The 27,158-nt window shown below is 50.2% G+C and overlaps 1 protein-coding gene across 2 annotated transcripts in view; it reads right to left on the bottom strand.

The window, feature by feature from the left end:
* Nucleotides 1-25,190, bottom strand: part of Megf11 (multiple EGF like domains 11) — a 316,961-nt gene extending 291,771 nt beyond the window's left edge. Inside the window, exon 1 of one of the 2 annotated variants that reach the window (XM_021171815.1) lies at nucleotides 24,994-25,190. The gene's annotated coding sequence lies outside the window, so the exon portion shown is untranslated. The remainder of the gene's footprint in view (nucleotides 1-24,993) is intronic. The other variant, XM_021171818.2, reaches the window with a different exon arrangement.
* Nucleotides 25,191-27,158: the final 1,968 nt, after the last annotated feature.

Here is a 27,158-nt window from a genome sequence, read left to right as displayed (position 1 = left end):
CAAGGATGTGGAGAATCTGGACGGCTCGTATGCTGCTGATGCGTATTTAAAATCATTCAGCCACTGTGAAAAACGGCTCAGCGGTTTCTTTAAAACCTAAATACACTTGAGCTATGACTCAGGAATTACACTCTGGGGCATTTATCCTAAAGATAACTTTTGTCCAGTACAACCTCCAAAAGAATGTTTACAGCATCCTTCTTCATCATAGCGAAAACTTGGAACCAGCCCTGACTTCCTTTCATGGGAAGCTGGGATACACTGTGGAGAAGCTACACTGTGTCTGCTGGGTCACCCCAAAATTCAAGTTCTCCTGAAACCTCAGGGTGTGGCCTTCTTAGGGTCTTTACAGATGTGCTAAGATCATACTAAGGAGAGTTGTTGGCAGAAACCAGAAGGTAGGAAGAGCCGAGGAAGAATCCAGCTTGGATAGCCCACCCAGGCCTGCTGACACCTTGGCCTCCCAGAATTGTTAGGATATTTGTCTGTGTGATTTGAAGCTACCCTCGTAGTGGTGCTTTGTAGCCTCAGAGGGCTCAGGTCCTACCTATGCGGGTGCTGCAGACTCACCCTGCTCCTCTGTCCCCAAAGGGTCCACCCTTCCCTGCTCTGTCACTGTTGTGATTCCCTGGAGCCAACAGGAGGCACAGGGTCACTGTGGCTCCCCAGCCTTCAACCCCCCCTCCAGCTCCCCATATAGGGAGCTGGACTCCTGTCCACACCCCACGATATCACGGCTGGATGCACAAGAAGACACCGAGACGGGGAGGGGGAGGGGCAAGGCCCAGCCTGCCTCTTCAGGGGATTGAACCAGAACCAAGCCCTGTCCCAGGTTTCCCGCCAGCATTCAGTCCTCAGCCCAGGCTCCACATACACAGCACTTCTCCTGGCAATTCTCCCCGGACGTGTGCTGCCTGAGTCAGGGGCAAGCAGTGCCCTCCACGCTCCTAACTCTGCCCACCCTTCTAGCCCAGCACGCATCCACTCAACTTCTGAAAGCTTTCAAATTTCTGGCCCACCAGGCTCTTTCCTTCCATAGACAGCCACTCTGACCCTCGAAGCCACTGGTCCCTCCAGGATCTCAGGTGACAACCCACAGAAACCCAACCTCAGCCTTATCTTCCTAGCCAGTCACCCCTTCCCCACCTCCCCAAGAGCTGGGTGCCTGGAAGCTGGGATACCTGAGGACCTGTCTTCCCCACAGTAGGCTGCTCTCTTCCGCATCACCTCAGGGAACAACCTAGTCAGCGACACACCTGCCTAACATCCACCTCCAAATGAGACTTCAGGGTCTGACTCCACTTTCAGGTGGAGCCCCGCTCCCCTCGTGGCTAATAGAGATGCCAGCATCAGATCAAGGCTTCAGACCCATTAAATAAAGCCACACGGGCCGCCTGCTAACGGCCCTCGCCTGAGTGCCTCAAGCTGGCCTGCAATAAGTATTCCTAATTGTGCTTGTTAAAAAGCAGATTTATGGATCCCAATTAGGCCGCCCGCACTTCCGCCACAGCAGTTTGCAATACACCAAACCTTCCTTCTTCCCAGGATAAAATTATTTTTTGCTGGGTGACAGGATAATTACTAAAACATAAAAGGATCCTCCCGGAACCCCACGCAGCCTCAGCAACTCTGTTAGGAGCCCTCCAGGACAAGCAAAGGTTTGACGGAAAATTTAAAGCCACCTCGAGCTTCCCATTGCAGTCCCTTGGCCCGGAGAATCTCCCTTGGTTCTTTCTCCTGAAACCCAGCAACCCAGCCCCGAGTCTGTGGCTGGCCTTGCCCACTTGTCTCTCTCCACTTGCCAATTCCAGGCTGCTCGCCAATGAGATCTGTGCCTCCTCCTTCCAGAGCCTATTCCATCCAACCACCTCTCCTCTCTACTCTCCTCATCTCCCTTGAAGGCCAACTCAAATGCCTCCTCCTCCAGGAAGCCCTTTGGATCATCACTTTTCATAGGTCTTGTCAGGCAACAAAACACCTGACATAGCTTCTTCCACATATGCTGTCCAAGTCCCCCACCTCAGCTCTCAGCTCTCAGGATGGCGTCAGTCACCTACACTGAACTGTGAGCTCCCTGAAGACAGGGACTGAGTCTCATTCAGTGTGGCAGCTCCAATATGTGGCATATAATAGACTGGCTCACTCATACATTCATTCAACAAACTTGCTGGGACCTAATTTCAAAAAATAGGCAAAAGATCTGAAGAGAGGGCCATGGATCAGTGATAGAGCACTCGGATAGTATTAGGGCCTCAGGTTCAATCTTCAATATTGTCTCCCTGCTGCCACCCTAAAAAGCATGAAAGGAAGGAATAGAAGAGAAATGAAAGGGAGGGGAGTGGGAAGGACGGGGGGGGGGAGATGGAGGAAAGATCTGAATAGACATATCCCCCAGAGGACGCACAAATAACCAATAGGCTCATGAGAAGATGCTCAACATCATAGTCACAAAAGAAACACAAAACAACTCTGAGAGGTTGCTTCCACCACACCAGGATGGCTCCAACTGAAGTCAGACTGTGTTGAGAAGAATGTGGAGAAACCAGCCCTCCTGCTGCTGGCTGGCTGTGACAGGGTGCAAGGCTGGGGACATGTCTCTGTGTGACACGCTTGTTGAACAAGCATGAGAACCTGTGTTTCGAGTGCCAGTGGGCGCATGCGCAGGAAGAAGTGGGGCAGTGTGGCCTGGCCAACCTGAGGACCCTGAGACAAGGGGGCCAAGGGCTTAGGTTGCAAACAGCCACCAACCAGAGGGCTCAGCCCTGCCATCTGCTCTGCAAGCCAAGATGAGTTGCCCTGATCTACATCACACATGGGCAGAGCCAGTACCTTCCAAGAGCTTCCTGAACGGTTGCGCCAAAGCCAAGGGCAGGAGCCAGTTTCCACCCGCTGGAAGAACAGTCCACGCTGCCTGAGAAAGGCTTCTTGACTGGATTGCCCCATCCACTACTGCTGATGTGAAAGCAAGCTCTCCCCAGGGTGCTGATGGCCAAGGAGCTCGTGGCTTTTATGAGCTGCAATGAGTGAGGTCACTCTGTACTCATTAGGCTCCTTGATAAGGTCACAATCCCTCAAATGCTTCCTAATGACACCCTGAGGACACAGGGACCCAGCAGGTTTGTCTCATCTGGTCTGGTAGACATATCCATACATATGTTTTCAGACACACACTTAGGTCACACACACAGATGGACAACTGTCACACACACACACACACACACACACATTCCTGTGCACACTCACATACACACCCACATGCAGACATACAATCATGAGCACACACCGACATAGGGTCACACAAGCAAAGACCCACAAAGTGGACAGCTGGCAAGTAAGCAGACAGTCATAGCTTGCCCAGTCTCCAGCCTCTTTCCCTCTAGAAGGACATGCCATTGGGCAGGCTTCCCATGAGTGCAGACTGCTGATAACTCTTGCTCTGGAGGAAGTCTCCCAGGAGGCTCAGGGCCTGTGGAGGGCAGGGGAGTCATGTTTTTAGTGGTGGAAATAACTTTTATTAGTTTACAGAAAACATGGTGCATGGCCAGGCTCCATAGTATCACAAATCTGCAATCCCAACTCCTCCAGAGGCCAAGGCAGAAGAATCAAAGTCCCAGGCCAGCCTTGGTAATTTAGCAAGACTGTATGTCAATATAAAGATGTAAGAAACTAAGGGTGTAGCTGAGGTGGAGCACTTGCCTAGTATGCAAATGGTTCTACATTCACTCTCCAGCAGAATGCACACACACCACATACACCACACAAATATAACACACACATACTCATACATGCCACATACATACATATACACACCTCAAACATACACCACACACACACTCATACATATACTCACACAATCCCCACACATGTAACACACATACATACACAACCACACATACATACTCATATTCACATGTACCCTACATATACACCACACACACACCATACACGTGCATTCACACTCCACACATACTCACACATACACACACACACACACACACAAACATAATACTCAGAGAGAGAGAGAGCAATGATCTGGGGAAATGGCACCATCTGTAAAGTGCTTACCCTGCAACCCACTTCCTGTGTAAGGAGTCTAGGGATGGGCCAACCCTACTCTATATAGGGACCCAATCCCTTTACATTTCTAATCATGTCTTTTATTATACCTCAGGCCCAACCACCCACTGCTGAAATCCAAGCATTCTTGTCTAATTGGGGTAGGGCCCAGAAGCTATACCAGGTTACCATATGACCTTGGGCCACTAACTTCCTATCTCTAGGCCTCAATGCACTCTCTGGCAAGAGGAAGGTTTGTAAGGACCTTAGAGCAGAGACATTCTCTGTGGTGGAAGAAAAAGGAATGCTGATATCCAGAGCAGCCGAATGGGAAGGTAACCCGGGGTGAGGAAACTTCAAGAATCCAAACACAGCAGGACCATCTTCAGAAAAGTGCTCAGGAAAAGTGGCTAAAGAAGAGAGCCCATGGCCTCTCCAGGTGAGAAGGTTCCCGACAGACATTGCCTTGTTCCTTTGAGAATAGGCAGGCTGTTCTTAGACCTTCTGTATTATCTCCATTAGCAAGCAGCAGGGCTTGGTTACAAATGTTATACACCCCAGGCCTCAGCCCATCTTCTACAAGTGGAGGCCTGAATATTCATAAATATTGTGAATATTCAAAAATGTGTAGGTTACTGTCATCAACTGGACAGAATCTATTACCTGGAAATGAGCTTCTGGATCTATCTGTGGCAAATTATTTTAGTCAAGTTATTCTGCCACTGTGGGTGGCTCCATTCCCTAGGCAGAATATTCTATACTGTTTTGGTTGTTTGTTTGTTTGGTTGGTTGGTTGGTTGGTTGGTTGGTTGGTTGGTTGGTTTTGTGTTTGGGTTTTTGGAGTTTTTATTTTGTTTGGTTGAAGGGGAAGCAGTTAAGACATGGTTTCTCTCTGTAGCCCTGGCTGTCCTGGAACTCATTCTGTAAACCAGGCTGGCTTAAACACAGAAATCTGCCTGCCTCTGTCTCCTGAGTTCTGGGATTAAAGGTGTGCTCTCTCCCCACCCACCCTTCTGTTTTAGAGTGGAGAAGGTGAGCTAAACTCTAGCATTCTAACCTAGAAGAGGTATATTCCTTGCCTTCTTCTTCAGCCTGTGGATAGTGTAACAAGTTGCTTTAAGTTTCTGATACCCTGATGTCCCAGCATGACAGACTTTAACTTCAAACTGTGAGCTAAAAGAAACTTTTCGATTCTCATGTTGCTTTTGTCAAAGTATTTTGTGACTGCTTCTGGAAACAAACTAAGACATTGAGCGTCCTTGGTGACATAGCCAGGGATAGTAATAACATGTCCTCTGTATAATGAGGAATGTTTCACATTTGTTCTACACTTTAGAATCAGCCAGGCACTTTGGCAGACTTCATTTCGCTTCATCTTAAAAACTCTTCCTAAGAAAGGGAGAAGGAAGATGAAACCAAGTAGACAAAATGCTGACAACTTCAGAGGCAGAGCTACAGACAGGGGCACAGTGCTGCACTCCCTGCTTGGAGTCTGGTGGAGAATCACCATCATAAAGAGTTTTTTTAAAAAACACTCAAGAATGCAAGTGAAGAAAGAAGCATTATTATCATGTGTTTTGTGTGTGTGTGTGTGTGTATGTGTGTGTGTGTGTGTGTGTATTATTAGTTCATGTATTTTGAGATAAGATACAATGGTTAGTGCTATCTATTTGAAAGAATCTAGAATCACCTGGGAGCTAAGCCTCTAGACATGTAAGTGGAGAATTATCTTTTCATCATTTTTCTAAGTCAGGGCCTCACTACATAGCTCTGGCTGTCCTAGAACTCACTTTGTAGACCAGCCTGACCTTGAACTCACAGAGATCTGCCTGCCTCTGCCTCCTGGGTGCCAGGATTAGAGATGCAAGTAGGGGGTTATCTCGATTGAGCTGACTGAGGTGGGAAGACCCCCACACTGTGGGCGGCACCATTTTCTGGCTGGGATCACGGACTGTGTACATGGAAATGAAGCTGAGCTGCATGTAGTCTACTTTCTGTTCCTGAGTGTGGGTGCCATGTGACTACCTGCTTCAAGCTCCTGCTGTCCTGGTTTCCCCACAATGCTGGCCTTGCTCGGGGAGCCAGAATAAACCTTTCTCACTTAAGTTGTTCTTGTCAGGGTATTTTGTCACTGCAATAGGAAAAGAAACTAGGACACGGGGTCTCACATGGCTTGGGCTAGCCTTGAACTCAATTTGGTCTATGAAGAAGCACGAGTCAGTTCTGGCTGGGAAGATGGTTAAAAAATAAAACAATAAACCATTGAATGACCTCTGGGAAGACTGTTGCTGCTCTTATAAAGATGTCCCATGGGAGACATGCATGTCCTTTCACTGGATACTTTTCCTGCCTGAATATGTTGAAGGTGACTGCAGCATCCATCCTACCACCATGAAGCACTCTCATGAGCCTGTGCCAATACACTGCAGAGAACATTCTGAGGAGTGGCAAGGACCTGGGTTCTTACTGCACAAGCTGCTGAGTCCAAGGTTTTCCACTACCTGAAATATAACTAATACAGCTACAAAGGAAGCAAAGGTCAGTGTGTCCTGCCCTAAACTCAAAATCACTTCATTTGTCTCCAAGCCCTGAGCTTGCATCTTTATGCTACTCTACCTAGACCTACTCAGGTATGAGCTAACTGCCTTGACTTGTGCTGACCGAAAACACAGGTCAGGCACCTGACCCAACCTGACCACCCAGTCCTGACTTCAAGCCCCAAAAGGCAATGATCTCAGCAGACTGCTCCCTCTAGATGCCCTACCCCAGAGAGAAGATCCTGAGCCTCGCTGTGTCCCCTGGAAAGCCGCCTCCTCTCATTTCCATTGCCTTCCTCTGCCACTGCCCCATAAATCTCCAGTTTATTAATCCTTTACATGAAGCAGTCGGTGTGGGATCCTGATTTACTCCCTGTTCATAAAACACCGAGAAATTAAAGATGGAAATTACCCAGAAGGACACAAGCCTCCAGTGGGGAGCCCCTAGCAGTTCCTGGCCTAAACCCAGGTCCTCTCTGCCCTTCCTACCTTCGAAGCTCAGGAACCAGTGATGTCATCTCCCTGTCTCCATCCCTCCCCTTTGAAGCAATCTTGCTCCCCACCTGCACTGGCAGCTAGACTTGGTTCCGCACAGCAGGACGGGAGGCACCACACAGATGGGTTCCCCCCCAAACCTTTGAAGATCTCTTCTTAAGTCCCTTTTGTCACACAGGGGTGGAAAACTCAAGTTGGGGCCAAAATTTTAAGCCGTTCAAATGTCAAAATATGGGGGCTGATGGTATAGTTTAGTTGCTAGAGGGTTTGCCTAGTGGATGCAAGATCTGGGGTTCCATCCCAAGGACTGTATTGGGCAGGCATGGTGGTGCACACCTGTGAGCCCAGCACTCTGGAGGTAGAAGCACTCAGCTACATAGCAAGTTCAAGGTCTGCCTGGGATAAATAAGGCATCACCTCAACCCATTCTTGAACAATAAACAAACAGACAAACAAATGTAAAACCATATATGAAATTCAGAGACAGGACCAAAAATGAAACAGAGGAAAGCTTTTTTTCAAAAATAATTTTCTATCACTGGGCTCAGGTGTGCAAGTCCACCCTCATTTCTCAGGCTAGGAGCAATACCCCACCCCAATACTCTAATCCCTTCTAGCTCTTCAGCACCCAGACGCTTCTTAAAGCCCAGCAGGTGCTGGATCTTTCTAGTAACATCTCTCCAGAGTCTCAAGGCTCTAAGCTCCGGTGGCTCACACTGCACCCAAGAGGTTGGCTTCCAGCCCCATCTCTTTCCACAGGTCAGAGAGAGCCCCAGTATCAAGGCCAGGCTACCCCAGTTTAGTGTGACAGTAGATCTTCAGGGAAGCCACTGGCTACTGGCCCGTGCTTGACTAGATTCCTAGCCCCCTAGACATGGGGGCTCTTCTGAGGTTTTGCAAGGCTGCAGGGGAACAGAAAGCCCAATCCCCTGGCAGAGGAAAGACTTTCTGGAGGAAGCAGTGTCTGGTCTAACCTGTGGAAAAGAAGAAAGGGTCAGACAGACAAAGGGACTGGCAGAGAGGTGGGCCAGTGGTGCTGGAAGCACTCCGAAGCCTGAGGACCATGCAACTTGGTGAAGGGGAGGATTATGGAGAGAGGCAGCTAACTGGGCCTTGACTGCCACGCTAATGAGTTTTGACTTTATCCTGAGGGCAATGGGGAAGCATTAAAGGGTTTCCGACAGTGCAGAAGCCTGGTCCACTTTGCACTCAAAAAGATCCTTCATCCTGCCTCAGAGAGTATGAATTGAGATGGACTGGGGGAGGGGTGTGCCCTGTGAAAGTTCCTGGGCCAGGAGCAAGGCTGTCTGTCGCCCACCAAGACCTCAGTGGAGGCCTGAATAACAACACAGAGCAGATCTTGGATGAGTTGGGCAGGCTATACAGAAGAGAGGTGGCGGGACCCCAAATCCTCTAACTCAAGAAAGCTCGCTGTGAGCGTGTGCACACCTGCCACAATGGTTGTCTTTGTCATCCATTCTCAGGTGCCCCCTCATGCCTCGCATGACTGATCCCCTTCTCCAGGGCATTGTATACTGCCCTCCTGGGTTGTCACACTAGACAGTCACAGTCCTCTAGGATGGGCCTGTTGCCTCCATTCCTGACACAGAAGCTACAGAGAACCCCAAGATTGACTTAGAGGTTGGGCTTCTCATGGAACCCACTCTTTCCAGAGCAGGCCAGTCCCCCGACACATGGCATCCAATTCCTTGTCTCCTGCACTTTCTCCATAGGAATCTCCTAGGCTCCTCTGTCTTCCTGTCTTCCCCTTTCTCTTGAGACAAGTCTCAGTATGGCCCAAGCTGGTGTCTAACTCCATAAATAACTAAGGGTAGCCTTGAACTTCTACTCATCCTGTCTCTACCTCCCCAGTGCTTGGGCTTGGGTCATCATGACATTTATTCAGTGCTGGGGTGAAACCTATGGCTGTGTGCCTGCTGGGCCAGCAGCACTCCGTCTACCAACTGAGCCACTGCTCGCTCCCCATTCACTGTCAAAGAAGAAGGCATGGTTTCGGTACCTAACCTGCGCATGATTTTGAATTCTCAGGCAGTTATTCAGAGCAGTGTCTACGCTGCTATCCCACGGGGTGGGAAACACCAGGCACTCCTTCCAGGGCCACCTGCCTGCAGGGAGGATCAGGGACTTGGGAAAGCCTGTGTCTTCATCAGCACGACAAGTAGCTTAGAAGAGTAGCTCTCAGGCAGTGTGAGAGGGTTGGGTGGGGAGAGCCATCAAGAAGCTAACTACAAAGGCCTGGGGATGTAGCTCAGATGGTAGAGTAGCCTAGTATGCTCAATGCCTTGGGTTTAATATCCTGTACCTTATAAGCCAGGTCTGGTGGTGCACACCTGTAACCCCAATACTCAGGAGGTAGAGATAGAAAGATCAGGAGTACAAGGACATCCCCAGCTACATGGTGAGTTCAAGTCCAGCCTAGGCCACATCAGACCTCACCCTAAAATATTAAAAAAAAAAAAATGTTTCGGATGGCCACCACTCACTTGGGCACTGTGCTTTCTGGAGGGCAGGCTGCCTGCCCTCTCTTTCTCCTCCATGGCTTCCCACTGTGACGGTGGGAGGGGACCCACTGCAGAACGATGAGGGGACTGATAAGCCACTCTCCTGTCTGGGTGGGTATAAATCATAGTAGGAGCTTTGAGGCTGGTGTCTTCTTTGGCATTCAAAGTGTCATTAATTATACATTAAGTGTTTGAAAGGGAAAGACATCAGTAGCCTATAGGATGTGTTTGCATGGTAATAGAGGATTGATTAGATGCAATATCTATACTGTGGGCTACCGGGATTTGGGTCCCCTAGCTTTGCAGACGCAGTAAATTACAGCTACAAAAATCTCACCCGTGGTAAATTATGGCATCTGAATCGCTGAAGGGATTCTCAGTGCCTGCGAATGAGAGACAGTAGTCACCTGGCCAAGAGCAGGAAGCAAGCATGGCCTCATGCCCGCTGCTGGGAACCTGGTTTCCTGGGTGGGCAGCCCCCCAGCCCAGGCCTGAGCCCTCTGCATCTGCAGGAGCTCCACAGACAAAGCAGGAGTCACTTCCTGAGCCTGGATTCTGCCAACAGCTCAGTCACGATTCCCTCTGGGAGTCAGAGGCTTGAGTAAAAAGAAGATGTGAATGCTGCTTCTTTAACTGAAAGCTGTATGTCCCCCTTTAATGAGAAGCTGGGGAAGCCTGGAGCAGAGCCGCTCCCACTCCTGGGGAGATGAAGGCTGCTGAAACCCTGCAGTCTGGAGCCCATGCTGGTACCTCCCAGAGGCAGGAGAGATGGGCTTCACCTGAGAAGCTCTGACAATAATGATAGTATTTGCCCTGGCCGGATGCACACTCGATGTATCGATGGATAACTGGCGTTACCCTCCAACAACCCTGTGTGCCCAGTGATACCATAAACCCCAGACGAGGGCAGGGAAGATGGCTCAGTGGGTAAAAGGATGACTGTGTAAGCATGAGGACCTGGGTTCAGATCTCAGCAGCCAGGTTAAAAAAAAAAAAAAAAGTGGGGAAGTGCATCTGCAAGGCCAGCATTGGAGAGGTGGAGACCAGAGGCTCCCCAGGGCCTGCTGGACAGTCCGTCTAGCCAGCTGGTGAGTTTCAGTTCATTGAAAGATCCTACCTCAAAAGATAAGGTGGGGCGTGACTGAGGAAGACCCTCAATGCCCACATCTTACCTTCTCGTGCATACCCACAACATGCACGCATATACACACAAAGAAATAAGCAAACAAACCCATGTACAAATGGGGAGACTGAGGCACGGAGCAACATTCCTAAGACATCAGTGTTCGGAAGGTGCTTCTGTGGAAACCTTCCCTGGCCTCCTCATTTATAACTGCAGTCAGTCCCTCTCCAGCCCACCACTCCTTCTCACTCTCTGTCCCCGGTCTCACTTGCCACCTTGTCATCTGCTCACTTATTTATACTTTAACACACCCACAGGGACCAGGGCGGTGTCTGTGCCCCGTGTGTTGTCATACTGCTACACCACCAACAGCCCCCAGCAGGCACTCAGAAATGACTCCGTGGATGGAATTCTGTTGAATCACTCATCCAAGGTGACCCAGCTTTTGCATGCAGAGCTGGATTCAAATCTAGACACCCTGGTCTCTGACTCAGTAGCCTGCATGACAGAGCTCACCAGGGAAAACAGCCTTCCCTCTGACTGAAATGTAAATGTCGTGGGGTGCCAGCTCACTCCGCAGTGACTGAGGATCCCCTGGCAACAGCAAGCCTGGAGCCTTTCTAGTCCCCCATCCCCCAGCTGAGCTAGGAATAAAGCCAGGACTGGTAGAAATGGCTCCCATCTGACTCTTTGCAAACTAAATCATGCAGACTAGAGAATGAGTGCTTTCCAGATACCCCTCACCTGATCAAGAGATGTTGGTGGCCCTGCCTACAAGCAGAGACCAGCTCCAGCACCTATCCCCAAGAATGAGTGCATCCATTGACTGGTGGGGTACAAATGAGACCCTGGAGTTGTGTGGCTGGATTTGCTGAGTTCCACCTGCCTCTCCGGTCATCAGTCACTATCTGCATGAAGGCCACAGTCTCAGCTAACACTGCCCCCACCCCAGCATCCCCTGGTAAGCCAGCTTTGGTATAGCCTCCATCAAACTCAAGAACAACAGTGCCCCAGAACAGGTTTCTTCTCTAGACCCATGGCTTGTCAAATGCTCTTTGCACCCAGAGCCAGCGCACACCAGGGGAAGGAGACAGAGCCTCAGCGGTCCTGGCAATATCAGCCAAGGTTCCATCATAGTATATGAGCCAAAGGGACAGTAGATAAGTCCCTCCCCTTCTCCAACACACAGCTATGGAATCGTGAAGTGTCACTTGCACATCAGGGCATCCTCCTGAGATGGGCCTGTCTGCCTTTGCTGGTTTGTATCCTTATCCTAAATTCCTTTTTCTCTCCCTCTCTTTGCTCTGAGATAGCAGCCCTGTCCCCAGTAAAGCACCGTGTGCATGTGTGTGTGTGTGCACGTGCACGTGCACCTATGTTCATGTGTATACGTGTGAGTATGGAGGACAGAGGTTAACCTCAGGTATTATCCTCAACCCCTGTCTAGCTTGTTCTTGAGACAGAGTCTCTCACTGAGATCTGGTTCAGTCTCTTCTTGCACAAGCATGAGAATGTGAGTTGAGATTCTCCAGAATCCACATAGAAAGCCAGGCAGAGCAGCTCACCCTTGTAACTCCAGTACTGGGAGGAAAGGACAGGTAGATCCCCAGGGCTCACTGTGAGCTCCAGGTTCAGTGAGAGACCCCATCTCAAAGATAGATAGATAGATAGATAGATAGATAGATAGATAGATAGATAGATAGATAGATAGAGATAGATAGACAGACAGACAGACAGACAGAAAAGGTATAGGAGTGATTAAGAACAATACTCAAGCATCTGAACACATACACACACATACACGAACACACACAGAGTTAATGAGAGGCAGAGCCAGGACTGCAAATCCACATTCACAGGGGAACACAGCGCCTGGCGCTGGGCTGTGGAGAATATGTTGGTCAGGTGTTGCCTTCCTGAGGAAGCCTTTGGGATGCAGCTTGTGACATAAGATGGCCAATTATGTTAGGGATTTTAAAGGAAAGGAAAAGACACACTTCATCCTCTCTGTTTTCCAGGCTAGCTATGGGGGGGGGGGGGGGAGATCGCCTGCTGTTCCCTTCTGCAGATCTAAGCCCAGGAACTAGAGGAGCAGGTGGCCCCTGCCCAGACCTGCCTTCAGAGACTATCTGTTCTCCCAAAGCCCAGGACCTCCACCTACAGACCCAGGGATTTTACCTGACAGCTGGAAGAGCTGAGAATAAAGCAATGGTTTCTGGGTGTCTTTCTGCTGCCTTCTTTCCCTGAATTCCGTGAAGAAAGTCTGAACCAGAAAAAAAAAAAAGGGGGGAAAAAAGGCTAAAAAGGCTTATTATAATGACCTTCAGGAAAAGCACTACTTTTTTACCTTGAGAACTGCAGAACTGAAAGTGAGTCTGTATGGACCATGCAAATGAGATGCAAACACAAATGCAAATGACTTAGGGCTAGCCTAGCTGCCACAGTAGCAGCTTTCCCAAGCTCAGGACGCCTCTAGAGGGAGGCAGAGAGAAGAGACAGAGGGCAATTAGCAAGTGTCCTGGGGACTCTGAGGCTTGTCTAGAGATGGGAGGAAGAGCAGGGGACATCCTGAAGACCTTAGAGAAGTTGTAGGCCCCAGGGTGCTCTGTGCACTAGGCTACCCAGCCCTGGCAAGATCTGTCCATACTGGGCCTTCAGTGTGTGCAGAAATGTATGCAGACACGAGGGTGCTGACACTCAGAGGCACAGCCACTTGCAGACAAAAAACACACCAAAAGTCACACCACGAAGACACACCCCTTTTTATGACACTGCTCGGAAACAGATAAGAGGTACATATTCGTAGAAAACACAACACACCAAGAGACATCAGCACCCACAAAGACCCACATACACAGACACAGGGCAGACAGCAGGTCTGTCTGGAAAGAAAGATCCAAATGACTAAAATACCTGCTTGACCAATATGTCATAGGAACTTGAACCCATAAAGGAGCCATAAGAAGTAAGGCTGCTTATTTAATATTCACGGACAAGGAAAAGGGGGAGTGGAGCCAGGCATGATATTGTATGCCTATAAACCTGATACTTGGGAGGTGCATGCAGGAAGGCTGGGACATCAAGGCCAGTCTCCACAGGAGTCTAAAGCCACTCTGGGCTCTGGGCTCCATAGGACCCTGTCTCAAAGTCTCAAAAAAAAAAAAAAAAAAAAAAAAAAAAAAAAAAAAAAAAAGCAAAGATGAAGAAGACCTGATACCTCACAAGCAACAACAAAGAGTAAGAGAAAGGATTAACTATTTCTGCAGTGATGGAGAGCCCAGGCTTGGTATGTGCCCTCTACGCTGAAGCTCATCACAGCCCAAGACAGATTTCTTTTTTGAGAGATAAAGACTTCCCAAGGCTGACCTCAAACTTGAGAACTTGAGATCCTCCTGCCTCAGCCTTCTGGGTGCTGTGATGACAGAGGGTTATCAGTTTGCCCAACCTAAGATACAGTAGTTTTTATGGGATTTTTTTTGGTTTTTTGTTTGGTTGGTTAGTTGGCTGTTGTTGTTGTTGTTGTTGTTGTTGCTGCTGCTGTTGCTGTTGAGACAGGGTTCCATGTAGCCCAGGCTAGCTTCCAACTCACTTGTAAGCCCAGTCCTTCTTCTTCTACTTCCCATGTGCTGAGATTACAGGTGTGCCCACAACCCCTGGTATTATGCAGGTCTAGAGATTGAATCTAGAGTTTCATGCATGCTAGGCCAGCACTTTCCTACTGGTTCATATGTAGCCTCGGCTCAAGCCCCCACCCTTACCCCCATTTTCAATGATGCTACATGGTATAGCATTTCTCTATGTCCAGCTGCCCCGGAACTTTCCCAGTCCTAAAGGGATTGGGGACACCTTGCAGTTCCTTACCTGGCAGCCTGGCCAGCGGGCTTTCACCCTACCTGGTCCTTGGAAGCACTTGGGCCTTTTTCCCCATCCTGCATCATCTCGGCTGAGAGTGCTCATTAATTCTGCTCTGTGGCTAATCTAATTTGGAAGTCTGAGGGAGGAGAGGATGGAAGTCTGAGGGAGGAGAGGAATGATTTCCAAATGGGATACAAGACAGGGTTTTTAGAAGCCACCTGTCCCTGGGTGACTGTTCACAGAAGAGAATGACTCTCTCCCCAAAAGTATACAAACTTGAAATGCCACCCAGCCCACTCACTCCACCACACACAAAAAGAAATGTGCTTTTCAGAGAAAAGAATGAATAAGCTTTCTTGCTTCCTGCCACAAAGCACGGAGTCAGTCTGAGAAGTCACCACTCCTCCAGGTCTCTGTGTCCCTAGTTCCCTATGAGAGGCAGAACAAGCCAACTCTGGAGGCTTTGTCGCTCTCACATCTTGTAGACTTCCTGACATTCACCCCATGGTGTCCCCCGGAACGGTGACCTGGCCCTGGTGACTCACTGCTCATGCCTGAGTGGAAGGGCAGCTGAGGCCTGGTCTCCAGTGAAAGGAGCAAGACAAGCTCAGAAAAAGACCCAGAGTGAAGCTCACCCACCACCCCGAGCCCCAAGCCCAGCTACCCAGGACCCTTTCCATCTGCCCCGTAACTGCTTTAGGTGAGAAGAGAGCCCAGGATGGAAGGGGCAGCCTTAAAACACGAGGCCTGATTATCTGCGTGCACCCAAGGGGCTGCAAAATGCCAGCTTGCTGGCTCTGAGTGTAGTTCAGAGCCTCAGACTCCCTTTCCAAATTAATATTCATGGGGCTGGCATGCCATTTATTTGCATATGTAGATTATTGCTCATCCTCTGCAGGAAAGAAAAAGTTTGGGGGTGTTTATATTTATTGTATTTATTTTAAGCTCCGGTGATAAAGCAGGCGGGTCAGGCAGGGGAAGGGCAGGTTGCTGGGGCAGGAAAATAGATCCTAGAGATAGGATCCGCAAAACCAACTCCAAAGCAGTCTGTGGAAGGCATCCCATGAAGCCCTTCCCTCAGAAGGCCCTAGAAGGTCACCATTTGAGATAGGCATCCAGTTGGGGCCTGCCACTTGAACTTTCCAAGACCCTGCCTCTTTTATTCAAATGTGTGCTCATGTTTGCACGCGCCTGGGGACTAGGTGTTGAGTGTTAAACCTTGTTTAAGGAGGAAGCCCAGGTTTAGAGCCTACATGCAATCCAAGTCCTTACTAAGCTGTGGTGCCTAAGGAGGTTCTAGCCCACTCCCTCCTCTGCTAAACACCTTACGTGCCTGGTACCTCAGAGGAGCTCCCACCCTGCCCACTGTCATCTGAAGCCATCAGCGACTCTGAGAACCTTTATTCAGTCTTCTCCTGGTCCACTGGCCTCACCCCCTTTTCTTTGTCAAATAAAGTGTTCAGCGGAAAGCTGGCAGTCTGAAGTAAGTTGTTCAAAGTTCTGGGGATTTGCAAAAGCCACAGAACAGTGTGAGACCAGAAACCAGCAGACCAGGAATGGCAAGAATGTCCACAAGATACTTAAGTATAAATAGATGAAGGCCAGCCCCGTGCTGCCCCCAGCGCCCCCTGCTGGCCAGATCTGCTCCCTGAACCCTTGCAAGACAGTTACAAGGTAACTGTCAACTGCCTAAAGTAATGTTCCACATACGGGAAGCATTCATTAAAATTAGTCCCTTCAATTGAGGTTGAGTGAAAAAAAAAAAAAACAGGCTTTTTTTTTTCCAGGGAAATAATCTATTTCTCTGGTTTATGAATTCAATAAACACCCGCTGAGAGCAGGTCTGGTGATGCATGCCTGTAATTCCAGCACTCAGGAAGATCAAGAGTTCAAGGTCACCTGTGGCTACACAGCTAGTTCAAGGCCAGTCTGAGCTGTGTTAGACCCTGTCTCAAGAAATTAGCAAATATCCATTGAACTGTCCTGTATGCACAAGGCCCTGGTTCAACCACCACTACTACCACCACCACCACCTAATGGCCGCAGTGCTAGCCACAAATAAGGGCTTAGCCTATCTCATCGAGGATCTCAATGGGTTTAGGATCCAACTGGGAGAGACGAGGAGCACCCTGAAATAATGCTGAATAACGACATTAGCAGTGTCCTATTAAACATGGAATTCATGGTGTGAGCAGTAATTGCTACAGTTCAGGGAAGGAGAGGTCAATACTTGGAGATCACTGTGGGCACCAGAACTTAGGGAAGCTCTAATGAGGATACAGCTCGAAGCAGGCCTTAAAGGGAAGGCTACTTCAGAAAACCCAGAGAAGGGCAGGACTTACTGCCATGGCAAAGAGGCCTAGAGGTAAGGTGAGGAGAAGTCCAGAGGTGAGATGGGTAGAGACCTAGCAGGGAAGGGAGGAGAGGGGAACAGGTGAGGTGAGAAGAGAGAAGAGGCTTAGCAGGGGAGGAGGGAAGAGGCTTAGCAGGGGAGAAAAAGATAAGATGAAGGCAGACTGTGAGAAGCCCAAATGTCTACATAGGGAGCTTATGCCTCATCCCGTTCATGCTTTGGAAAGATCTCAAAGGAAAAAAAAAAAAAAAAGATAGAAAATTCCCCCAGCTGCTTGACAGTGGCCCCAGAGCTACACAATAGGCTCACAGCATGGATTCTGAACCCACAGCCACTTCTGCACTGACATCCACTCTGTCTCCTTAACAAAGTCCCTCAGACTGTTCTAGAGAGCACACTAGTGTGGAGAGCCGCTTCTGGCATTCTACAATCGCCATTAAACAAGCAATATGCGCATGTGCGAGAGTGTGTTCGCACCAAGTCACTGCTCATGAGGTCATGGGTGAGCAGCTAATCAGGTGTGGACACTGAGGTGTATATAAGCAGCGCCTTTTTTGGGACTCGGAGTCTTCCTCATCAAGATGCAATAAAGCTTTGCTGCAGAAGGATCCTGTGTTCCGTGTGTTCTTGCTGGCGAGACGATAGCGCGGGACACACTAGTCCCTGAACGGCAAGATGACAGAGCAGGAGGCTGGGTGTCATCACCCAGAATGCCACTGGAGTTTTCTCAGGCCAGGGAGCTATCTCCGAGGAAAACAGTAAAGATATAGGTTGTGCTTAGACACTGGGAAGAGAGCATAGGAGTCACGGGGCTAGCAAAACGCTCTAAGTCGGTCCAAGCACTGAGAATATGGAGACATCTGAGAAATGGATGCCATCAAATGTCATGATGGTTGCTAGGCATCAAATATTGCTAATATTATCTAAGCCAGGTCACGTATACTCCTGGAATCCCAGCACTCAGGAGGATGTAACTGAGAATTGACAGTTCAAGGTCATCCTCAGCCACCAGTGAATCTGAGGCCAGCCTGGGCTACATGAGGCTCCGTGTCAAAAATGCACACCCCAAACCCCCACAGTGAAGATAAGGGTGGTGATGGTGGTGGTGGTGGTGGTGATGATGATGATGCTATAATGCAGTTAATGCTGAGACATGGCCTAAGAGGTCAATACTGAGAACCAGCTAGCACTGAAGCCAGGAGTCCAGCATTGTGAGGGAGCAGCAGGAGTGGCCTCTGGTCCACAATGGCGATACCTACCCCACAGGTACCATCAACCACTATCCGGGGTTTGTGGCTCAGTGGGTAGAGCACTCACCCAACATGAAAGAAGTCCTGGGTTGAGTCCCCAAACCACTTAAACCCAATGAGATGATACATGCCTGTGATCCCAGCACTCAGGAGGTGGAGGTGGGAGAATTCAAAGGTCAAGGTCCTCCTCAGCTACACAGGGAATCTGGGATTGTATAAAACCCTGTCTCAAGGCAGTTTCTGTGGGTGCACAGGAAGATCCTATTTTAGCCTGATTTGTTGTATCCCACCATTGAAAAAGAGTAAAGCAGGCAGACAGAGCTTTCAACCTTCTTTGGCTTCAGCACCAGAGTCTTGGAATGTGCCCTGATTACTACCACCTCTAGGAAGCCTGTCATGACTGCTGTGCCTCCCTCTGATGCTAAGGTTTTCCTCTATGGTTGCTTTTCTGGCCATCTTGCCTCCTCTACCTCTGCCTCTGCCTCCTGAATATCTATGATGGCGATGGTAGAATCCACAAACATCTCCTGAATTTGGTTATATATTCCCTGATGTTCAAAAAGTCAAATCTTCAAACCCTCCACTTGCCTTGTATTGGTCAAATGTAGTCATTGGGCTAACTCAGATTTATCTTCCTAATTAATCCCATTCTATAGATAAGTAACCGAGGCACAAAAGGTTAAAATACTTTGCCCAGAGTCATGAGATTGCTGGGATTTGAACTCACGACCTTTGGAAGAGCAGAGTAGAGAGGATTCAAACCTGGGTCTTTTTTTTTTTTAAGATTTATTTATTATATGTAAGTACACTGTAGCTGTCTTCAGATACCCCAGAAAAGGGCATCAGATCTAATTACGGATGGTTGTAAACCATCGTGCGGTTGCTGGGATTTGAATTCATGAAGAGCAGTCAGTGCCCTTAACCACTGAGCCATCTCTCCAGCCCCTAAACCTGGGTCTTAAACTCTCTGTAGCTTGATGCTTTTGATCCTATCCAATTTTGTTCCTTTCTGAGACTCCATAGCCCATCAAGATTGTTCTAGACCAACTGTGAACATCTCTTCCCCTGGCCTCTGCTTAGGGCAGGCATGATGGCACTGGACTCACAAGTTCAGCCAAGAAGACAAGAGGCAAAGTTTAATCAGAGCCTGGGGAAAGGCTCCCTTCCATGTCTTTTCTGCCACTGTACATGATTTTGAGGACTTGGAACCACTGCAGCCATGTTGTGACCTTGAGAACAAAGGATGAAAGGTATCTGGATCTTCGATGATGTAGCCAAGCCACTGAAAGAAACAACCTTGGAGCAGGAAATAGCCTAAACCTCTTGTTATAGGAGATACCAAGTCCCTTATTGTTCCCGCTAGGAGAGTTCAGGTCTTCTGTTGCTTGCTGCTCTGACACCCTCTCCAGTCAAGGGCTCTTGTCTCTATAGCTACCTGAGCTGTTACAGATGATAAATAAGATATATTAGTCCTACTCCCCACCCTCACTGAGCCTACCCCAAGGTTGGGCGTTCAATAAAGATTCGATCTATATTTGATCTTGAGTCTCCCGTCCCTCGCCATCTCTGACGGGATCATTTTTCCCTTTTCTGAGCCTGGCTGATCCCAAGTTTCTGCCTCGCATTCTGACAGTGGTCTTACCATAACTGACCCTTGGTCGATCCTTCTTCCTCTTCCTCCACCTTCAAGGATCAAGATACAGGCAAGGTACTCACACTGGCCCCAAAAGGCCATCAGCACAAGTTCGAATTCCTAAATATTTGTTCTTGGAAACGTCTTTCTCAATTAGATCTCACCCAAATGTTTGACTCGGGCTGAATAAATTCCAGCCTCGTGCTCCAGAACGACATGTTGTGACTGCATAATTACTGCAGCTAGCTTTATTTGTTATAAAAAAAAATAAAGAAAGAAATAAACATGGATTGCTGTTCCTTCTCGACTGTAAAATAATCAATAAATAGAATCCAGATGAAAAATACCAGCATTTAGGGAGAACAATTCTGTTATGATTCTTTTCTTTGGGGCCTAATTAACACACATGGTAGATGGGCCCCATCAGTGAGTGGAAGAGGCTCCCCCTCCTACTGAGATTCCGCTCCAAGTCACAGACAGACAGACAGACAGACAGAAGGTGTCAACAAACAGCATGTGCTGCAGACTCCTCAAAGCCTTGTTCTGTTCCCACAGGCAGTTTCTTGTTTTCTTTCTTTCTTTTTTCTTTCTTTTTTTTCCCCTTTGTTCCCTAAGAACACCTTGCAGGGCAACTGTCAAATAAAGCCCAGTTAGTTCAGTATCAGGAGAAGCAACTTGCGGACCCTCGCCTGTCTTTCCTTCCTCCCTTCCTTCTTTTCCTTCCGTCTTCCTTGTATTCTTTCCACCTTCCCTCGCTTCCTTGACGTTGAGACAGAGTTTCACATACATAGCTCAAGTTCTCCTTGAACTTGCAGCTTAGTGGAAGATGACCTTGAACTCCTGATCCTCCTGCCTCCACCCTTGTTTTGCTGAAATTGGAGGGCTGTGCCACCACAACCGGGTTGTTCGGAGCTGAGATTCCAACAAGCTTTGGCAAGCATTTTGCCATTGCCTCCCCAACCCACTGCCTTCCTTTTAGATGAAGAAGACACACCTTTCTGAACAATGGTCACCCTGGCCATGCAAGTTTCATAAGGGGCTCAGGGAGTGGATGGCATCTTCTCAATTATAACACCACTCTAATAAACCCCCACAGAGCCACAGGGCACAGAGTCTGCAGCCAACACATGACACCTATTTATTCCCTAATTACATGACAATATATTCTCTGTGTGTGTGCTGATGAAGATAAAATATTCTTTTAATTCAATGGCCACCTGGGGGGTGGAGGGATGGGACCGCATATAAGAGTGTCCTGGGAGTCCCTGGTGCTAAATCACAGCCTTGTCCCAGCCCCCCCTACCCCCAGCCACTCCAGTAGAGCCTCCAAGAAAATCAGTCCCTTTCCTCTGTTGCCCACACCTAAAATGTGGTTCTCACAGTGAGAGCATCAGCATGGTGGAAAGCTGGAGAGAAAGGGCAATTAGCAAGGCCACCCCAAGCCCACTGAATCACACCACTGAGGGTGAGTCCATGGAGCTGGGCTGCTATAAGCCCTTCCCCTGCAGAAACATGACGCTTCAGCCTCCCAGACAGACAGAAGGACTCCAGTTCTTATGCATATTTATTTTATGTGTGTGTATGTGTGCATATGCATATGCGGGTGCATTTGCACATGCGGGTGCATGAATGCATGCAGAGGGCTGGGGTCAACCTCAGGTGTCATCCTTAAGAGGTGTCCACTTTGTTTATGAGGCTGGGTCTCTCATTAGAACCTGGGACTCATCCATTAGACTAAACTGTCTGTCTGTCTGTCTGGCTGTCTGTCTGTCTGTCTGTCTGTCTGTCTGTCTGGTGAGTCCCAGCACTGGGATTACAAAGGGCATATCACCATACTCAGCCTTTCATGAGGGTTCTGGGACTCAAACTCAGGTGCTCTTGTTTGCACAGTAAGCACTTTACTGAGTCATCCCCCAGTTCAGAAGATCAGCACTTTAACTTGAATGGGACTCGTCAGGGACACCTGAATTCTGGGTCCCCTAGACTGCACAGCTGTCCCAGTCTACAGACCCGAGGTTCCACTTACCGGTCTGTACAGTGGGGCTCTAGAGCTTACCAGGCAGCTGTCGGTGCTGGAGTTTCAGAGGTACATAGTCACCTGGCAGCGGTCTCTATGGAGACCTAGCAAGATCACAGTTGCCGACATGCTTCCGCTCCCTCCTGCCATGCTCTGACCAGCAGAAACTCTTCAGGGGTACTCTCCAGTGCCACATACAAATAAGGTCAGCAATACAGCTGTCCTGGATCACCCCTGGCAACCAGCTGACACTCCAAACTTCAGGGCCAACTGTTTCAGATCTTGTCACCCCTTGAGGTGAGACTGGGGTCATTTGTTATATTGCCAACTGTTCTTCAGAGATCTTTATGTGTTTATGTGCCTTGTCCTTGAAACTAGACTGTAAGCATAGGAGGGTAGGACCTGGAGTGTCGGCATAGTAAGCTGGGGACCATGCTTGGCTGAGTCCCTGGGCCCAAGGAGTTGCTGCAGAGCTAAGGGTTGACCAGATGTCCCTAGGAGGGGAAAGGCCCAGTTCATACAAAGCTCAGAATATCCAAGCACTTAGAGTCTACTACACTTGTCTGTTTATGTATGTGTTTCGGGAGAGAGGGTACATGCCACAGCAAGCATGTGAAGGCAGGAGGACAAATTTTGTGGGAATCAGCTCTCTCCTCCCACCACGTGAGTCTCCAGCATTGAACTTATGTTGTCAGGCTTGGCCGCAAGCACCCTTACTGGGCTCATCTGCCAGCACCTGCTTTCTAAAAGTGAGGCTGGGCAGGAGCAAAGGAATTCGTGAAGCCTACCTAGGTAGCTTGCGGGGGGGGGGGGACAAGAAGGAGAGAGAGGGGTAACAACTTTCGCAGCTTCCACAGCCATCTCCCTGGCCCTAGGGTCACTGACTTCTGCCTTCAGAGACAACTGCTAACCTTCCCCTTCCACAGAGGTTGTGGACCTGTAGGCCAAGTGCTGAACTTGAGTTCTCCTTGGCCCATACCGTTTCACTGCCTGGGGTTAGCAGTGAAACCTTGGCTTGGGAAACCTTTCTCTTCCCGTAGTAGTGTGTGAGGCTCACTCGAGATCCTGTGGGAATGGTTTCAGCTGAGAGTGCCTGCCGGACTCTGCTACACAGCAACCCCTGTTGTGCCCTCCACGTGTGTCCCACAGGCCACCGGAGAGGCAGGTCCGTGGCATCTTAAAGCAGACAGTGCAAGCACAAACTTGGCATACAGTAGGCATGGCTCCTCTTGGGAGATGCTGGTTACCCCCGGTGTCCTGCCTCTAACCTTCCAACCTCCTGGCCCTCCAGCCTTTTCATCGTTCAATGGCCTAACGCTAAGAAAGGGGAAATCAACGGGGGAAATCAGGAAAGGTGCCCAGCCCTTAGGCAGGAAGACTGGATTACTTCCCTTCGTCAGCTCTAAGCGAGTCCCTTCACTTCTTTGGGCTTCAGCAGGCTGATCTGCGGAATGGGAGGAAAGGGAAGGACTGCAGTTATAGGCTTCAATTTTCTAGGGGCTTAAACAATGTGTGAGCAACAGCAAGAGCCCGGCGCTTGGTGCACACCCAGGAAAAGCCGCCAAAGAAACCGAAGGTTAAGCGTCACATCCTAGGCTGGGAGTTAATGTCAATGCTCTGGGACACTGAACCCAACCTTCAGGGAGGGGGCGATGGCCCGTAGATGATCCTCTCTGAAAAGACCTCCAGCTTTTTTGCTACTTCTAAACCTCCTCTAAGCCTCACAAAAGATCTTTTCGGCTTGCAGTCCAACAAAGACGGAAAGAGATGAGGGTCGGCGAATCCAGCCACTGGACTCCGGGAGCCAAAACACCATTGGGGCAGGCTCGGGACAGTCCCGGCAGCCTGCCGCGCGCCACCACCTGGTCAGGACATTAACCCCAGTTTCCCCCAGGAGAGTGATGGGCGCAGATGCGCTGGGCACAAGTATCCTTGCCACAGAGAGCTGGGAAGGCGGGGAGCCCTAACCTCCTGGTAAGCATCCTCCAACCTGCGGGAGGCCCTGCTTTATAGGCTCCCGGAGGGACCAGGCGTGGGAGAATCTGATCCCAGTCACTTGGACCGGTTTTTCTCGAGAGCATCACCAGCCCGGAAAGAGGCCGGCTGGCCTCGCAGCAGGCACTCACGGGGACGGATTCTGAGACGCGACAACAGTGGGATGGAGCGTGGGAGGCAGTTCCAGGAAAAAGCATCTGGGGTTCGAGGGCTCTGGGGCCCGCCAGGCGGAGACCCAGAGCTCCCAGACTACAGACCGATCGTGACTCCGTCCCACTCGCAACCTTGGTCCCGGGAAGGAACGGTTTTACCTATTTTCAAGTCTTTTTTTTTTCCTCCTAAAAATTAAAAGACTAAATCAAATCTTAGGGGAAGGTGCCTGCGCAGGGCTGCCACCAGGACCACTGTGTCCCCACCTACAACACTACCGCCCGCGTTTGGGAGAGAAGTTAGGAACTTCGGGACAGCCACCCACGAGCGCAGGAGGGACTTGCTTCTCTTTTAACTTTGGGTGTTGGGGTCTCCGCCGAGGGTCGGAGGTATGTAGCCAAGAACAACCCGCAGGACTGCAGGGCGTCCGGGATTCCCTCAGTGAAAATGGGTAGACAGGATTAGGGGGAAAAAAAGAGAGTGAGTCCACGCTGCGCGTGGCACCGGCTGGGCTTGGGCTCCGCGGAGACCTGCGCGCGGCCCCGCAGCTCTGCGTCGGGACCCGGGTCGAAAGGACGCGGTGCGGGGCGAAGGTCCCGCACATCTAGAATGGCTCTCGCCCGGGAGACCCCAGATTCGCGCAGAGCTGGCAGGTTCCTTCTTCCGGACACCCGCACCGCGACTCTCGGGTCTTCCCCCGCACGTGGAGCCGCGGCGGCCGCTGCGTCCTGACTGCGGCCAGAGGACGCGCGCCTGGCCCAGCCGAGGCTCTCTACGTCTCGCATAGACCCCCGGGCGCTCCCGCAAGCCCAGCCATCCACCTTCTGCCCCTCGCCAAACTCGCCTTCCAGAGCCGGGACCTGGCCACGGAGGACCCACGGAGCTGGTGGAAAGTTAGTCGCGACGCTGCAAAGCCCCCTCCCCTGAACTGGAACCCACACCCGGACCCAGTGCACCCACAGTGCTCCGAGGCTCCGGGTCCCCGCGGACCCCACCCAGCCATCTACCTGCTTCCGCGGCGCGCCCCGGGCTTGGGCCAACCAGTCGCGCGGTCCTATCCCCCGGAGCCAGAGCGGCTTCAGGTCCCCAGGCAGGAGCGGGAGCTGCGAACCGCCCCGAGCCGGGCAGCCGGCTCCGGGCACTGAGAACGAGTGAGCAAGCAGGAGGCTGGAGCCGCTGCGACTGCTGCCACGGCAGCCCCCACCCCCCTGCGTCCCTCGGCCCCTCCCTCTTCCCTCCTCCCTCCGCTCTCCCTCTCCCTCCCACCTCTTTTCAGACCCTGCGATCGCGCGCATTCCCTCGCTCTTTTTCCTGGCTTTCTCTCTGCCGGTTGCCTTCTTTAATTCCCTCTGTTCTCTTCTCACTTCCCTACTCTGCATCCACCCGTTTTCGTTCTTTTACCGTTTTTCCCCGCTCTCTCTTTTCTGTATCTCTTTTAACCCCTCGCGACTCCCTTCTCCTACCCCCCTCCCCCGCCTCCCTTTTTTTCCTCCTGATTAGCGTGGCCTCTGCACCTGTTCTTTGTAGAAGCTCTGGCTGGCGAAGCTAGCCCAGGATGGAAGGGGACCAGGAATATGCCCCAAACTGAGTTTTTAACAAGCGGAGTACAGATAGATACCCAGGGGAAGCTAGAAAAGCAAAGAACTCAGTGTGCAGAACAAGCTGAGCTGCACCAGGTAAAGTGCAGACATCCAGGCCCCAGAGCAAGAACTTGCCATGCTGTGGTCAACTCCAAAGGCTGGACTTAGACCAGCGGGGCTTCTTGTAGACTTCAAGGTCTTCAAACAGGGGAGATGGGGGATGGGGGGGAAAGAGGAGGGTGCATGTTAATGATAGGGTTCAGAGGCCTGACACTGCACCCAGAGCCACCTGGAAGTCTTCAGTCAGGTGACACTTTAGACTACACCTCGTGTGCTTGTAAGTGGGTCCTGGACAGGTGGTGGGAACACCTGCTGGTCACCCCTACTCCTTTCCAAGATATGAGGGGCTCACTCCTGCTTCCCTGTTTGCCAGAGGTGGGGGTGGTGGGGTGTTTCCTTCCCTTGAAGTGAGGAGAGGTCCCACACTTGGGAAAGGTGTCCTGCACCTGGAGGGAGAATTTTGCCACTAAAACAGGCAGATTGTCTGTGGCTTTGGGACAAACCGCTCGACCCAGGCTCCCGTGCAGCCAGAGGATCCAGCTCTTTCCCCAGGAGTATTCCCTGTCATCTGCCCATTTCAGCCCAGTGGGGTTTGGAGAAATAAGAAGAAGCCCTCTTCCCATTGGCCCACAACAGGCAGCCCTGCTCTGGAAGCACCAGACCAGGTTTCTATCAGGCCAGGTTCATCCAGTAAGTGCTAGGCTTCTGCAGGAATGGTGTGAGCAGTGGAAATCTTTCTACATTGGGGTTTCAGGTCCCAAAACTCCAAACCAACCTCCCCAGCAGTTCCTTACCTTGGAATTTCAAACTAAACTGGACAACAGAAGGCAGAGCCTCTTGTTCACAACACAAAAGTAGAGCTTGAAACAGGGTGAAGCACTTAGCAAACACCCGGTCACTCACCCGCCAGAATGAGTCCCTCCTTAAATTCTGCACCCCAGGAGCTTCCTGCCATCTCTAGTGGTCTAGTCCCTCCTTTGCAGGACCAACCATCTAGTGATATATGAAGTTCCCCATCTGGCAGTGAGGAGACCAAATCTGACATTGGAAAAAGTCTCCAACTCCATAGCCCTAGGGGGTGTGAGTCTCACACTGGGAAGCCAGCTCCACTCACTATGACATTAGAAAGATCACTGAGTCCCTCTAGCTTCAGTTTCCCTGTTTGTAAAATGGGAATGCTAACAGTACCACAAGCCTTCTGAGGATTAAACCAAAGCCCATTTCCTGGAACAGTGACTGGTGGCACTTGGCCACTGTCTGCGGTTAATATTAGCTTAATTAAAATTAGTCTAGGCTTACACAGCTTCCTCTGCACAGTGGATTTTAGGTTCTGAGCTCCACCTTTATTTACCGTGCCTCTCACTCTGACTTTCTGTGTGGTAGAAATGTCTAAGTGGGCTGGTGGATTCGTGGAGCTGGGTGGGTCTTTCTGGATACCCATTGTGCTCTAGAGCAGCACAAAGCAGGCTGTCCTGCCCAGCTCGTTCCTTGGCTGCACTCACATACTGCCAGGCAGGGATCATGTGTCTAAG

This window comes from Mus caroli, chromosome 9, assembly GCF_900094665.2.
Source record: "Mus caroli chromosome 9, CAROLI_EIJ_v1.1, whole genome shotgun sequence".
Taxonomy (NCBI): Eukaryota; Metazoa; Chordata; class Mammalia; order Rodentia; family Muridae; genus Mus; species Mus caroli.
Note: the sequence above shows the minus strand (reverse complement) of the source record. Positions and strands in the feature narration are given on the sequence as shown.